The sequence below is a fragment of the Neopsephotus bourkii genome, unplaced genomic scaffold (genome assembly GCF_033783945.1).
Source record: "Neopsephotus bourkii isolate Nb327-2 ecotype Australia unplaced genomic scaffold, CSIRO-AGI_Nbou_v1 NB_1792, whole genome shotgun sequence".
Lineage (NCBI taxonomy): Eukaryota > Metazoa > Chordata > Aves > Psittaciformes > Psittacidae > Neopsephotus > Neopsephotus bourkii.
The window spans coordinates 2,765,339-2,777,349 of record NW_026902266.1 but is presented as its reverse complement, the minus strand read 5'-3'; the positions used below and the strand labels follow the sequence as shown (position 1 = coordinate 2,777,349).

General features: G+C 38.6%; 1 protein-coding gene across 1 annotated transcript in view; it reads left to right on the top strand.

Moving 5' to 3' along the window:
* DCAF5 (DDB1 and CUL4 associated factor 5) overlaps nucleotides 1–12,011 on the top strand; it is a 72,290-nt gene that overhangs the window by 38,928 nt on the left and 21,351 nt on the right. The window lies entirely within an intron of this gene.

Sequence of the window (12,011 nt, the reverse complement as noted above, 5' to 3'; positions counted from 1 at the left end):
TAGAACTGTTGGGCAATGTAAGCTCTGAAAGAAGGAAAACATACACCAAAGCATGTGATAAATTTTACTTCTATTTGACAAGATGCAGTACTTTCTTGAAAGGTGATGATCACAAGAAAAATATTTGCAGAGGCTTTTTAGGTCAGATTAATATGATTTTAGAAGGATAGGTAGACGATGTTATCTGCATATGATAAGCAAGCATCTTCCTTGCATTTCATTATAGCTTAGTGCAGTAGAGGCAATCCCAGAAAACATAGATATTGTGGATTTATAGAGTTACTGATTCTTCAAACTGTTAAGTTTCTCTTTTAATACTATATTACTTGATCATTTTATAGATCTTGTAAGTGGTGATGGCAGGTGGTTAGGAAGGAATAGTTTGTTACTTCACTGAGGCAGGACTCTGTCTCTGCTACTTACCACAGATACATAGGTCACATAAAGGGACTAACAGCAGTTTGTATGATTCTAGAACTGGATATTGTCTTTGGACAGCTGTATTTAATAACCACTAACTCTGCTTAAGGGCAAAACAAAGTATTTTTAAGCCATTATAGTATAGTTAAGATATGAAAACTTATTAGCTGTCAGCAGTAAAATTCCTGCATTAGAATTTGGTCATTAATTCTGTTGCTGCTGCTGCTGCAGGAGGCAGAGTTGAGCTGCTTTCAGTTTGCAAGTAGGGAATATATTTACGTCACTGAACTTGAGAAGTGTTTCAGAGTTTTACATAGTTTTTGGCAGGAGGAATGTGAAAATGTAATAATAAAACTGTCTTTAAAAAATAGAATGATTTACTATAAAGAATGGGCAAACACGTCTTGTTTAAGAAGAAAGCTGCTGATGACTTGTGGTCCATTATTTAGTTAGCCTAAAAATGATACGTTTCTCTTGGAAGTCAGAGTATGCCCCTGTACATTCTGACACGTAATTTAGCTTCTTATCTGTTACTGAAGGTCAAGATAAAAATGTCTGTTGTTGTGCTTTCTAGGCCATTTTATGAGTATGGTGTTGTTTTAATGGGAAGAATATGGCTGTTCTGTATTAGGTTGATGCAGTGCTTCAGAAACCTTCATTTTTTCTTTAATCCCCTTGATACTCTTTTGGCTTGATGGACTTTCTGTTTGGATAAGTATCAACACTACTAGCCAGTTGGAAATTGGAGCAAAGGCAGGCATTTGTATACCCTTATAAATGCTGTAAGAAGCTAATATGGAAGATGAAGTTTACTATGGAATATTAGAGATGATGAAAATTGACATTTAGATGCTTGCTTGTACCTATCATCTAACTCAAAAGGAAAAAATATAATGAGATAACAGAAAATGCCAACACGTGTCCCAGCTGTGTGCATCTGTAACTGTGCAGTAACACTCAAATTCAGCTGACCAAGATTGTCAACACTTGGGATAGTCGTTAGGGACTGTCTTTTATAGAGAACCAATTCCAGCTGTATCTAGAAAATAAGGTTAGAGTTGTAACCTGCCATAAGATACACAAGATGAGTAAAAAACCCTCAATATGTTATTTGAGTTGTACCCCTCTGTACAACTAGAATACTTTTGCTTTTTGGTGAGTTTTGTGAGTGTGAAATAATGTATACAAGACTCCCCCTGCAAATCAGAATTCACCAGAAAAAGAAATAAATCTGGTTCCAATTTAATCTAGTTCTAGCCCCCTGTCCCATTTAATAGTGCTGTCTTTTGCCTTGATAATGCATGTCTTCCATTTGAGATCTGTGCAAAGTAAGTTTAATAGAATTCCTTGCTTGTATTTCCTTGTAGGATCAAAACTTTGTGTGGGCTAAGGTTCATTTGGAGGGACCTAAAGATAAGAAAGTTGTGTTGAGATTATGAGTGGCACTTGTGGTAGGAAGGCTTCTTCAGAAATTTTCCCTCACTGTACCTCTGATTTTCTTCTTTAATTTTTCTTTTAATCTTTATTAAAATGATGTCTCAGTGGTTTGGGTTTTTTTCCCATTTAAACTGTCTTAAATAGTTAGGTTTTAATAATTCATATGGAGCATAGTAATTTAAAAGTGTGACTGTCCTGTGTTCAAAATCTATTACATGTGGTCTGCACAGGTAGTTCATCTGATGAAGTTGCGTTTCTATTCTATATTTTAACCCTAACAAAAAAGGGTTATCCTTAATTTATCAATGCTTAGAAATCCTTAACTCATCAGTGCTTAGAATGTAGCTGCATTGAGTTAAACAGTGAACTGCTGAAAGGGGGTGTAATTTTTCACCCAGCAGAGGTGATGCAAGACCTTTCACTGATTCAGCTTCCCAACCTGGCAGAAGTATTTACTTCTTTTTCTGGGTTAATGACTTATATGATACTCAGGGTTCTGGCAAGTGTCTGAATGCAAAAGAAGGAAGAGATCAGAGAGTGGGTGAGAGATCAAGAGATGGCTTTTCAGTGCTGTGAGACTTAGCTCCTCACAACTACAGCCTTTGCTGATCTTTCCACAAAGTTTGTACAAGGAAAATGGTTTACTCACACAAAGTTTCCTGGTAAATCAAGACCATCAGGGTTTAAAAAACAACAGCCGTTAGTGTTTTTGTACTTGACTTTGGAAGTTTGCTGTAACATTGTGGTGAAAATCTACATAGAAGGTAAGTAACACCATGTTCCATATGGAGCTGTTGGATTTTCATATGGCAAAAACTAACAGATTCCAAGCTGCAAGCACACAGCCTATGAGTTCTCTTAGAGATCACTCTCATATCTTAAGGAATTAAATATGTAAGTTCCCATAATGATGTGTTATTCTTACTTTGACAAAGGTATGTGTGTTAATTAATACAATTTCTTTGCACAAATAAAACACAGACTACTAGTTGCAGAACACTTTGATTGGTTTGTCTTTGGGTGGCAGTTAGGCTCTGTATACTGATGTTTTCTTAGTATTGTCTTTTAGCACCCACAAATCGTGACAGATACTCAACAGGACATGTATCCAGAACTCCTTACTCTAGAGGGGAGCTTGCTACTTGCAGGTATGCAGTAACCTGCATGCCAGGTCATTTTATTGGTGTGTCTGTGATGCAAGTAGATTGAAACCTCTTAAGGAAAAATGAAATACCATTAATGCTTTAAGGAATAAAACTCAGAAAGATTCACCTGTTAAACTAAATTATTTTTACTTTAAGTTTAAAAAAAACACATTCTGAAATGCTTAGGTGGTTTTACATTGTTTCAGGTATTTTGGATGTGAGGGTTGTAGCACAAGCTAAGTGACACAAGTCTTGCAAGGATGAACAGCTGCTCTTGTTTTCCTCTAGAAGCATTATTGCCCTAGTCCGTGTGAAGGTGATAGCAGTGAACAGTACATGCAATAAGTTTTCCTTGAAATGCCATAGTCAGACTTTTGCTGATTCTTACAACTACCAAAGCTTGAGAGGCAATGTTTAAGTGGTGGTGTATTTGCACCCATTTATGGTTACCTCTATTTGCTCCTCTCTTTTGTACATGTATTGAGTTTAATGACCTCATTCACATGACACTGACTTCTCTTTAAGAGAGCTCTGATACTGGTAGATAAACGTACTCAAAATTGTTTGCCATGTGCGTTATCCGGGAGTTCCTTGAGTCATACAGCTGTGGAAGGTAAGGAAGGGTGAGATAGGCTGGATGAATCATGCATGACTTTCAGCTGCCCACTCCCTACCTATTGGCTGTAGGGGTTTATTTGAAAGCATAATTTACCCATCCTTCTGGTACAGGGATCCAGGCCCAGAATTTTGAAGGCAGTTTATTTACGCATCTGACTCCCACTGACTTCACCCTTGTGTTCACAAATGTTTGTTTACGTACAAATCATAAGATGTGTGAAAATCTTAAGTTGTGTCAGGGGACTGGGGGAGTTTCCATTCTTCTTGTCAGCATTAGAATTTGGGAAATGGTATTTAAATACTAAGGATTTTTAACTGCTAGACTCATATGGAAAAATATCTTCTCGGATCTGAGGATACAGGAAGTATTGAAGGACCTCAGGTACCCACATGCATTTTTAAGTGTAGGAGCCTCAGAGGCCATGGTGATGGGCAGCAGCAAAAAAAGACCTGCAAAAACCAACCACCCTCCCCCCCCCAAAACTAAAATAGACCAAAAGCTTTTCTTGCTGAAGAATTGTTGCCTGTGTTATGATGATGAATGTTAACAGCTCATTCCTGTTTTTCACTGTGCAGATAATGTGAAGCTCTATAACTGTATTATTGTAGCTGTAAAATCAACTTCCCATTGCCTCCTTGAAAAAAGGTGGGGGTGGGGAGAAATAACTTGTACCCTGTGAATCAAACAAAAAGTCTCTTGACTCTGGCATGCCCTCAGACATTACATCACCACTCAGCCTTTTCTGTTGACATTATGCTGGTATAGGAATGCACCGCTCTGCAGGCTGCTCCAAGTCCCTATAAAGTTACGGCCTTCATTATGTTGAAGTCTGTGTGCTAAATAGCCCCAGTTAAGGACAACCCAGTTTTTAGCAGGACAGACTTATTACATGAATGTAACCCTTCCCGGAACAGAATTAGCTGTGTAGGTGCCAGGAGTTTTAAATGGTTGTGATTGTGTTTGTAAAGAAATTAAACTTTTCTTCCATGTTCTTAGGTTTATGTCATCTAACTTAAAGGGCATTTATCTCAGTAAGCAGTACTTTATCCATGTCTAGCTTTAAAAACTAATTAGAAAAATGGTAGATTACTCCTCTAAAGAATATATTGTGAGTTTCCTGTGCACAGAGAAGAGTGTATGAATAATAGCTTACTGCAGTCAGCATTTCTTATTATATGAAAAGCACTTAGAGTGAAAATGCGTTGCTCTGCTTGGATAAAAATGAAATCAATGTCTTACTTTGTCTTAAATTGGCTTCTAAGAATTACTGATGAGGTTGTATTTTGGTTTTTTACTTTATCTAAATTGCATTTTAAATCCCAGCTATATGCATAACATTACATAGATCTAAAATATACATACACAAGTAATTTCCCTGGCTATGAAATTTATTTATTTATTTATTCCCCATTACTCTTGTTAATTGACATGGGAGGGTCATACTGAAAATGTCTCTTCAAAGTCACGGTCTTCACAGAAGGGGCTGGGAGTTTTCTTTAACCTTTCTTAATTCTGGTTGCCTCTTCCCCCATTCCCTGGGACGTCCTGCCAGCCCCATTTCCTGTCTCTTCTGCATTCCTGTAAGCCCTTGGGAGATGTTTTTAGACCTCTGGACAGTAATGCATTAGCTTGAAGTGATCTGTACTGAGGCTAAATTCTACTGGAGTGAAACCCAGACTAGAAAGACTTTGAAGTTTGCAGGATTCATGTTCCTCATAGCACATCACAGGAGATCTGCAGTTCAGTAGCATCCCTTGCACAACTGGGGAGAGGGAAGAGAAGAGTGAGCAGGAATGCAATGCTGATGACACACAAAAGGTGCTTCACTTGACAGTGCTTCTTGTTGAGGTGTTAAAACTAGGCCTTGCCTGGATACTGAAAAAGCGACTGAATTCTGAAGGATTTTGACTAAGGGAATATTTGATTTAATGTGTGTTTAAAAAAGTAAAATAACATTTGGCTGAAGAAGACAAAAGAGAACAATTGGGGTACATGCAGTTTCAGCCATGTACAGAAGTCTCCTTCATGTGCTCAGCTAAACTTGTCGCTTTGTTTGGAATGTAATAGGAATATTTTCCTTGCCATAGAAATCTGCAGTAAAGGTTTCTAAGTTGCTTTTGTTCATGAATAAAGTCGCTGTTATGGCCTTTCTGACTGGCAATAAGGCAGCTGTAAAAATGTTGATGGATTGTTCATGATGATGCTTCTGTAAGCATTTAAAACTGCCCCACGCAGAGTTGGCTGCTTATAAGATTAGGGATTTAGGGAGTGGGAATACAGATTTTTTGGCTTTGAATTTTATGTACTAGAAGCAATTAGAGTTTTTCCAGTCTGCTGTGTCACAGCTTTTCTTTTCCCAGTTCATGAGATAGGCATGCTACTTACTGAGGAACAAATTTTCTGTTATAAAAAGCCTTTGGACATACCTGCTTGATTCTCAGGCCGAGATGGAAAACTTCTAAGTTTTTTTTTTTGTGCCAGTTTCAACCTCCCTGAATAACAGTCTTGAACTGTACAGGTTGCAAGCTGCTGTCCTGGCTAGTATGAAAAAAGACATCTGTTTTCAAAGCAAACATGTTTTTTAATACCACAGTGCTATGATCTCTAGTTGTAGCTTACTCATTGAATTTGTTAAATACTGTACCAAAGACACAATTTGCAACCCAGAATTTATTAGAAAACAGAGGATAAAAGAATATGTAAGTATCCTTTCTTGTAGGCAAATTATTTTCTTAACCATAAGTTTTCCACATTTCAGAATTGGCTTTCTTGTGCTGTACTGTCACCCACCAGACCTCTATAGAAGGTGAAAGGTTGAAATACATAAATGAGAAGAAATGTACTGAATGTCTGATTGCAGTTTGTATGGTATTTTACTGTTCTAGCTGCTGAACCAGACTGCCACTGTGTTTGTTTGCTTGTTGCTTTTTGAATAGGAAGAAGTCTTTACCTCCTCAATAGATGTGTCCTTATCTCGTTTCCCCTCTGGTTAGTGGCTAGTCTTAACAGTAGAAAATTGGTTTGGAAACAAATCTGTGGGTTTTCTACCTGTAGCCTTAACACTAAATTCTCATCAAATGGTAAATGAAGTATTTAAATGAAGTTTTTAAAAGTTTTTAAAAGTTGAGTTGAAGTTTTTAAAAATTGAGGATTTAGCAAGGGAAATCTCATTTATAAGGAAGATGTGAAGATGTGTAGAGCAGTTTTGGCATCACAAAAGGCTCAGAAGCAGCTATAAAAAAAATTCTGGTTGTGTTCCATCAGACATTTTTCATGCAAAATATGTAATATAAAGTAAGAGCCCTGTTCACAATTATAATATTATATACACGCAAAGCATATATGTGTATATGAGGTGACCTTTCTTCCGTTTTGTTTTTATTTATTTATAGTTTCCTTTCTTATCCCCTTTGAAATACTTTTATGAGAAGCAGATTGCGGTGATATCATTGGGATTTTGTTGGGCTCAAGGATGCCCAACAAAATCCCATTTGGGTTTCCTGGTATTTAGTAGGGGGGTGAAATTATAGTACTGCTTTGGTCTCAGTAGCTACTTACAGTGTCTCTCCTCTGTATGACTGCCTGTTTGTAAAATTCATATTTCTAGACAGTCCATAATTCTGGAACCCTCGGGTCCTCTATCAGATTTGAAATTGGCCATTAGGCTTGAAAGTTCTTGGAGACAGATGCCACAAAGAAGAGAGCAGCATAAGCCCTGTTTCCTTAGGAAACCTTTCCTCTTTGGAAAAATGTTCAGTTTTTACGTTCTTTGTGTAAATGGATTCCTTCTCCAAAGTGCTGATTACTATGAATTTTAATCTCCTTTTACAAAAATCGTTGTTTACAAATTTCTGTAATGCTTCAAGTCAAACTGTGGTTTCCTAAGTGCATATCTCACCACGAGATGTGCAAGGCAGCTCTTTTCATGAGCTCAAGAGGAGCTAAGATTTCAACCTAGCAGACTGCCACCAATCTAGATTCATTATCTGTTGTCATAGAAAAAAGTAAAAGCCTACACCCCACCACTGAGTTACATTATATTACAAGCAATATATGGAGGGACTGTACATCCTGTCTCTTAAAGAAGTTGTGCAAAGCACCAGCAGAACTGTTCCAAAGTTAGATGCCTTTGAGCTTCTTCCCCAGCATATGGATTTTGTGTTACTTTAAGAAGCTAGAAGACAGCTTGCTAAAAGCCTGAGAAAGATTCCATCTACTCTGATCTTTCTGTCCCAAGTTTCATTGGCCCCTCTGAGGAAAGGACAGACATGCTCAAGTGAGTGGGAACTGAGAGTTAGGTTTAGTCTCATTCAGAGCTGACTTGTTAGTGAAGCAGTAAGCATGATGGAATTTGAGTCCCTCATTCTCCTGCTAGTAGCTTAGCAGCAATCAGTTTTCAAATGGTTACCATCTCTGTACTGTTACCCATGGTCTCATTCATACATTTGTAGTTATACGGTGATAAAGCTTTTTGGTTTCAGCTTTTAAGACATACTCTCCTACCTTCTTCTTGTTTTCTCCTAAATTAGTAGGGCCATTCAGAAGGCTTGCTGATACTTTTGGAAAAATGGTCCGTGTCTCCTGGTCCATTGTTGGGGGCCAAAAGCTTGAAATGTCTCTCATATAGGTCATAAGCAAGGGGAAATTTTATGGAAACAGGAAATGTGGATGTTGGAAACTATAAGTTTTGATTTATGTAGAATTTTATTGAAATACTCCATATTCAGTAGCATCTGAGGGAATGCAACTTGGGAGACTTTGAAAGCTTTCAAGCTAGCAGTGGTAAGAACAAAAATAAAATCCCCAGTGGTAGTACTCTACAAAACACGATGCTAATACTACTGTTACGAGACTATAGCTGCAACAGATTAGATATCCATTTATTTATATCAACTGCTGTAATTTCCTTGGTGAGAAAGAAATTGAGAAGAGTGGGGAGCAAAGTAATTCTGTTAGATTCCTGATAATAGTTAATTTTAAGCATTTTATGTGTACTTGAAGCTCAGACTGAATTTGTTTTTTCTCCAGCAGCAGACTCTAACCACGCCTGAGAGTTTTCTTCCTTCTAAGGCAAACTTCTGAATCAGCAGCTTGGAGTCATCTGGAAGCCTTTTCCTGTCATTGTTGCTAACAGCTAGACATAGAAGCTGATTCTTCCCTTCTAAAAAAACTTCAATATTAATTATTTGCAACTGATTTTCTATCTAATCTAATGTTCGTGTGAATATTGTGAATGTTGATTTCCGAAGTCATGGTCAGATACAGCAGCAAAAAATGCAGACAGTGAAACAGGTGGTTTTAATATTAGTCTCTCCCCCAAAGACATCTGAGCATCTGAGCTCCTCACACAGTGTCTGGTCTGATTCAGAATTCAGCACTGTACTGGTTCTTGAGGTTATGTTCTGCTTGGAGTTTGTCTTTTGAGGGGGAGGGCAGAAGGACTGGAAGTACACGCTGTCTTAGCCATTTGTTTGTCTCTCTGAATGTGCATGATTTTGCTGCTTACTGGCTTGTCTCTGTGATTTCATTATCTGGGCTTTTGTTCTGAAAGTGAGTGAGTAGAAGGTATTCCTCTAGGAACTACATTTTCCACATCCGGTCAGGTCCAAAAATCCCTGGCCACAATTAAAGTGGAGTCTGAGCATGAGGCAGCATGACATTCTTTCATTTGCCTTACCTAAACCCTTTCTTTTTTATTTCTTTTCTGTTCCTTCCTTTTAAAAAGTCTACTCCATTCCCTCAGGAGTTCAGCCCTATTAACTAGGGTTTGGTGCACTTCATAACAATTACTTCTTTAAAATGTCCAGTGGTAAGGACTGACTTTTGCATTTTCTCAGTCCTTATTCTCCAACTTTCAACTGGTGTGGAAAACTGTTGGCTATTGTTATAGTAATGATACATAAAAGAAAAATTTTAACAGATGATCATGTAAATGTCCTAGTAATGTCAGTCCAGTGGTGCTCTCCAGAGGCCTTGGGTTCCCATTGTCTTGTGCAAAGAATACTAACTGGAGTTGAGTTTCTTTTTCAAATGTCATGGAAGAGGCATGTTTCTGGCTTCAGCAGTTTGGGTGTCTGATCTTGAAGCTGCAGTGGGCACATTTTTTCTTGCAGTAGCTGCAGCCATGAAGTTGTGCTTCTGTCAGTCTCTTGGTCTGTCTGAAAAGCCATGTTCTACTTCTTAGATCCCCATTTGGGGATTCAATTCTCTATTGTGAGAACAGTAGCAAAATATATACCCTAGAGGTATCCTAACAGGGAAAGAGTGAAAAACAACTGACTACTACAGCAGCATTAGTGGAATGACAGGGTTACTAAATAGTGGATATTTTGTGCATTGTGATCTATTTCTGATAATTATTGGCAGAGCTAACTATCAAAATAAAATTTATATTAAAAGTTTACAACTTGCAGCCCATTGTTTACAACATCAAACTTGTGTAAATGATTTTTATCAATTAACATTTGATAAGGGCTTTTGGCTCTTAGTGATGGCTGTCTCAGTTGCAAGGTTAAACCCATAAGTACTTCTTCAGAACGGTTCAGATCCTGAGCTGAGCTTTGTTCCTTGACTAGACATAAATTGCAGTGTGGATGCTTTACTCATCCCTACTTATTTTCTCTTAATTTGCTCCAGAATACTTTGGCTAGAGAATGGTAATAAAGCAAAAGGACTTCATGGTGCTTTTAAGTAAGTAGCAGCTATCTTAATTTGAGATAGTTGGATTGAGTATCTCCGCTATTGGAGATATCAAAAAGTCATCTGGATATGGTGCTGGGCAGTTAGCTGTAGGTGACCCTGCTTGAGCAGGGTGGCTGAACCAGTTGACCTCTGGAGGTCTCTTCCAGCCTCAGCCATTCTGTGATTCTGTGATCTACTTTAAGATACTTTGCAGATTCATTTCTTCAAATCACCCAGATGTGACCACCTGAATTTATGCAAGTTTGTGTACTGAACTGCAGCTTATGCCTCTGTTTATGTGTCCTACATCTGTCTTCCCACTGTAGTCTTCATGAAGCTCTGATGGGTGATGGAACGTAAAGGTTTCAGATGGGCGTTTTCCTGACACTGCCTACCTCTTCCTTTCCTGCCTCCCAACCCCCAAAACAACCACAATCCACCAAGACAATTATTTCCCTCTATTTTTATAATCTTTGGAAAAAAGAATAATCAGAAGAGAGATCTGGAGATCCTCTGCTCAGAGCACAGCATCCTTACAGTCAGATCAGGTTGCTCAGGGAGTTGCGCAGGTGAATTTTGGGTTTGTAATGATGGATATTCCACCACCTTTCTGGGGCTGAGTTGCAGTGTTTGTTACTCTTCTCCTGAACATGCTGTTCCTTTGTGTTCAGCTGGAATTTCCCTTGCTGTGACTTACGACTTCCTGAGCATCCACTGCATGCTTCTGACAAGAGTCTGTCCCAAGCTGCTCTGCATTCCTTCAGGCAGTGGAAGACTCTTGAGGTCTGTCCCTTGACTTTCTTTTCTGGCTAAATAAGGCCAGTTCCCTTAGTTTTTCCTCACAGGTCACATGGCTTCACCCCAGCAGCCCTCCTCCACTCTCTCTTTGATTTATTAGTGTCTGTTTTATCAGGGGACCTAAACTGGGCACAGTGCTCCAGATGTGGCCACAAAAAGTGCAAGGTAGGGGAATAATCACTTGTCTTTGACCTCCTGGTTGCGCTCTTGATAGTGATCTCAAAGTGCCGTTAGTCCGCATGACTGCTATCTCCAAAGCAAGACAGAGTATACTCAGGTCAGTGGTCTTTGCAGGTATTATGTTCTAGTTCCATGGGCAATGATATGCCAGGTTTCCTAGAGAACTGGCCATTGATTCTTTCAGAACACGCAATGTGTTTCTCTGCAAATGAGTCTGGAAGCTCGCAGACACTTTATTCCCTGCGTGTACACAATGTGCTTTTTCTGTGTTGCACACCTGGTGCAGGATATCCGAAATCTGTCACTTTAGGGCCTGTCATTGTTGGTTGGTTTGTTTGATTTATAATGTAAAATGCTAAATGACTCATATTGAGGAGCTGTTAGAACTTTGTTAAAGAAGAGTGTTATGGGTATAAATTCAAGATACTGAGCTTTCTAGGTGGTTTAGGATTCTCCATTTTTTCCCCACATGTCCTAGGCAAATTAGTTGCTGCTTCAGCCACACAATTTGGTAATAAACACTAACAATTGGCAACATCTTTATGGTTTTAAACAAGACTTTTTTTCCATGTAGCACTTCTTCTGTAACAGAACACGTTAGAGGTACTTTCTTTCTGATTGCTGGGAGGTTCCCTATATGAGCTTAAACCACGACAGTGCCCTAATCTGTGTAGTTTTGGCACAGTGGCTCAGCCTGCAGTGGACTAACATTTATGAGCAGTGAAATGAAA